The sequence below is a fragment of the Parasteatoda tepidariorum genome, chromosome 4, assembly GCF_043381705.1.
Source record: "Parasteatoda tepidariorum isolate YZ-2023 chromosome 4, CAS_Ptep_4.0, whole genome shotgun sequence".
Taxonomy (NCBI): Eukaryota; Metazoa; Arthropoda; class Arachnida; order Araneae; family Theridiidae; genus Parasteatoda; species Parasteatoda tepidariorum.
The window spans coordinates 79378829-79383503 of NC_092207.1; the positions used below are offsets into that span (position 1 = coordinate 79378829).

The following is a 4675-nucleotide window of genomic DNA, read 5'->3' on the forward strand; positions in this document are numbered from 1 at the left end:
GCAATATTGATTATCACGATCTTCATAAATTAGATCAGTTTGTTAACGCAGCACTTTAGCTTCATTCATAGCATGGATAAATTTAGCTAATGGAAAAACTTCACACTAAATATAGGTCCCATCAACGCAACTTTTAAGATCTGCTTTTGGATCTCCATTTGCCAACTTTTCTGGAGTTAACTTGTTTTTGCAACTGGATTAATTCTGTATTGCAGGTAAATTAATTATCAGATTTGAATTTTCTTGCACAGAGCCAAAATAAATAAAAAAATATAAATTAAAAATAACTAAAAATATATTAGCTTTAAACTCTTAGTGTGGAACGAAGTATATTTTCAAGTTCAGAAAGTTCAAAAATGCTAATACTTAAAGATGCCTGGGTGTCCATATGCCATGTTAAACTTTAGAAAATTATGTATTCCAATTCTCCTTTTGTGATGTTATTATTCAATATTTTGGTATATTTTTCTCTCATTTTTTATAAGTTATAAAATTTTAAGGTTGGAAGAAGTTTTAGAACTTTATCAAAACTTATCAAAGCTTCTATAGTAGCTTTTATTAAATTTTACATATGAATAAAGTATCATGCAAAAAAGTATCGTGTCAAAGCTATCAAGTATTATCCCATTTACAAAATTTTAAGACATATTATAAAACAATATTTTATTGTTAATTTTATAAAAATTACTATTAAAGCGCTTTGGTATAAATTACGAAGCTTCTATTCTTCCATAAAGCCAGAAACACGATATATTTTGCCAAATTCAAGTAAAATTCCAACATTGTTATGCTCCACCCTACTGTATAATCTTTACAAATAATAATAGCCTTTTTATATGTGTCAATAGAAAAGAAAATGAAGTATTTGCATTAAAAGTTTGATATTTCGTTTCAGTTTATTGGAATGATTTACTTCAATGTTGATTTAGACTAAAATTTCCTAAAGCAAAAAATTGCTCTTTAACATATTTTACTCATTATTAATTGTCCACAAATTTAAATAAAAGTGCTTTTCTCACTGAAATAATCTTTTCAATTCATTTGTTTTAATAAAATATTCAATGAGAAAGTATTTTTCAAGAAAGTACTTGAAGACTTCCATCGTGGCAGTCAAGAAGGCATTTGCTTATGTTTACTCGTATAAGTTATTAAATAAGTAACTTTCCTTTAATTTTTTCTTCTAAATATAATATTCATTATTTCGGAAATTTAGTTATTATGGAATTAAAAAAGTTTAAAATCTATTTAAAATTATAGTTTTTTTCAATTGTTATAAAATGTGTAGAAAAAATTATAAATATTTAAGATTTTTTAAAGGTTTATTGTTTTAGTATTGTTTAAAAGATAGATTAATTAGTGCTGAGTTAAAGCGCTAAAATGAGGTAACTAGTTTCAAATATTCATGCCAGTTTCTTTACAGTATTAGAACACGTAAAAATTAATGTACTATTTATTATATTTCCTGTTAAAATAATTATTAATTGATAAAAATATTGTATGTTTATTATTGATATACAATATTTACTATGAGAGAAACTGTTAGGACTATTGATTGCTTTGTTTATTAAAACAGCTTTGTAAATTTATAACTTTTATCATCACGTAGTTTGACACTCTTTACTTCCAATAAATAGAAAATTATAAAGTTTAGTTGAGTTTAAAAAATAGCGAAATAAATGATTAACTATTTTTTTTTAATGGCGGGAAATTGGGACATTGGCCCATTGACCTCAGGAATGCCAAAACTGCTACTCTCTTCTCGATACCCAGTAGGCACCCGTGGCAAAGCCACGGCGGTGGAGCAGCGTCACCCACGTCACACAACCACAAACCCGTTTATAGGGCGGGTCACATTCACACACACACAAAGGAGAAAGGACATAGAACACAGACATCCATGCTCTGAGCGGTATTCGAACCCGCAACCATTGGCTCCGCAGTCAGGCACGCTAACCACTTGGCCACCTGGTCGGCAAATAAATGATTATAGATTTAATCGTTTGTAACTTAGTCTGCATTAGATTAGTAAGCATTCAACTTCATATGCAAGTTATGCATTTTATTTACGTGAATATTTAAAATACTTCGGAATGCTTAAAATGCAACATTTTGTAATATGAGTACTTAGGAAATTCTGGATATGTCGAGATGTTCACAATTAAATGCATTTTAGCGCAATATGAAACAATAAGTTATATTTTACTGCTAAATAAGTAACAATACATCAATTAATTTTTGCAATATATTTATACAGATGTCCTGTTCTAAGGTATGCATAGTCTAAGGGAAATTATTCTGATTTTAACTACATTTAGTTTGGTTAAACTTGTTTCTAGCGGTAAGGTAAAACGTTGGTAAATAAATTTTCCTTATTTTTAAATGTTCATTAAATTTATTTCAAAATAAGTTTATTTTTTTCATGATCGAATTAAAATTGAATAAGAAATCTAGCAGGAAATAATTGTTCTAAATCCTATTTTTTATAATATAGAAATGTCTTAGGATAAAGTTCTGAATAAAAATTTTTTCGCCTAATAAATTGAGTGAGAGAAACTGTATGCATCTTAAAAAATATAAAGAAATATTTGAAGTCAACCAGAGAAAGAACAGAAGAAACTAGGAAATTTGCATTACGCAGCAAAATATTAAATAATTTTTAATTTTTTCGAAAATGTTTTTTGCTGAATATATATTTTTTATAGTTACAATATTTTTTCTAGTTATGTTTCATTTTTAAGTTTTTAAAATAAAAGAATACTTTTTCTGCATTTTAAAAATGCAATATTATTAATCTCATAACCTTTTAATTTTTACTTTTTAATTACTGCAAAGCATGTTTTTTACCTATACCTTTCCTAATGATCAGTATCCTTCTGTATTAAAAAATCGTAAGGACCAAATCCTTTTTCTTCGCCACGTATTGGGTATTTAATTTAGCTTTATGTTGTATAAAATTCAATATAAGATCCGATAAATTGAATTCACTATAATTAAATTTACTCTAAGATTCAATAAATTAAAATTTCGAAGAACTGTAAAACATTTACAGGAAGTAAAATGGAATAAAAAATTAATATTTAATAATTAGTTTGAGAATTATTAATCGTTAAACTTGATATAAAAATTACCATACTGGTCGTCTTGTAGAGGATATAGGAATGCAACAGTGTTGAAATTTAGCATGCGGAAAAAGCCATGCTAAAAGGGGGTGGTTTCTTTTCGAAATTTCCATTTATTCAAAAAGTTATATAGATTTAAAGTGCTATTTTCCGAGAATTTTTTTCAGTATTTTTTGCTTAAAATGAAGATTATTTATGCCTCCTTTAGAAGATTTTTTTTTCTGAACGAGATCTGTATTTTTTTTATTCAATAGCTAGTGCTCGAGTGGATAGATGTCAATTAAAAGTACCTAAAGTGAAAGAGAGATTATATGGTGCCAGACGTAAAATATTCTTGACATTTATATTGAAATTAAAAAAAAAAAAACCTACTATAGAACAAGAAAACCTTTTCCTATTTGTATTGTTAAGAATATAGTCCATGACTATAAAATTACTTCTGCTTCATTTTTTATTGTTGATTCACATAATTAGTATTCCTTAGGTTAATTTTTTTCAAGTGCAGATGGCTATTTTCAAATCTAGGTAATTGTCTATCTTAGAGCCCCTGAATTAGACAGGCCGACTTATCATTATATTTTGGAGAAAGAGCTAACATAAGCACATAACGTAACTAATACTAACATAACGTTAACTTGCGAACATTTTTGCTCCAATATTGCTTGATAGGTCAGCTCTGATAGTATAGGAGCCTTAGTCTATCTCGTTTCGATTAACATATTAGAAAGTCTAAAAACATTCAAAAATAACGGGCTGGCAAAAGCAATAATAAAATAAAATAAACATATAAAGAGATAAATTTAAAAAATAAAAGCAGACGATAAAATTAGAACAAAAAGTTGTTGATTTTGTAGAGATTAGTTTTCGTTTTTCGAAATTGAGCTCTGTATTAACCCGTTACGGCTTTTCTATATTGGTTTGAAAAGTTGTTACTTTCCCGTTACGGGAACTTAAATTCCATTACTGTAGTTGTTGTTGTAAATAAATGTTTTTATACAAAATACAGAACATTTCTTTAATATAGCTTGATACTCTACAATATTAACAAAAGGTTCTTACATGAAGCTACAGTAATATTATATTTTGGAAACAAAATGTTCTGTGTTTTTGTTGAAATATTGACGTTTCAGAAAAAAAGGTGGAACGAAAAACTATTACGAGGGTTGGAGAGAGGAGCGAGTAGGGGATGGAGCCTCTTAGTAAAATTAAAAAAGGTTTCTGAACTGCAGAGTCAAACATTAACAATAAGTGGCATCATAAATGTTATTATGAGTAGTGTGGTAAATTCTTTTTCAGACTTTTAATTTATGAATTATGATAAAGAAATGTGCATTTCCTGATTTTCATTCAAATACGAAATTCACTGAAAAGGAAGGGTACTTTTCCTACTTTTCATTCATATACTAAACATTTATCATTAAACAGATTTATGTAGGGGAGAGTGGGGTCAATTGTAACAGGGTACGATTGTAACAGAACAAAAATTTCGAGTGTCGGGTTCTAGATTTGGTTCCTAGGTGGCGCACAAGGTGTATTTAATAAATCTACATGTACAC

The 4675-nt window shown here is 27.9% G+C and overlaps 1 protein-coding gene across 1 annotated transcript in view; it reads left to right on the plus strand.

Moving 5' to 3' along the window:
• Nucleotides 1–2261: 2261 nt before the first annotated feature.
• The window catches only part of LOC107437870 (uncharacterized), a 76800-nt gene continuing 74386 nt past the window's right edge, over nt 2262–4675 (plus strand). Inside the window, exon 1 of the mRNA XM_071180392.1 lies at nt 2262–2354. The gene's annotated coding sequence lies outside the window, so the exon portion shown is untranslated. The remainder of the gene's footprint in view (nt 2355–4675) is intronic.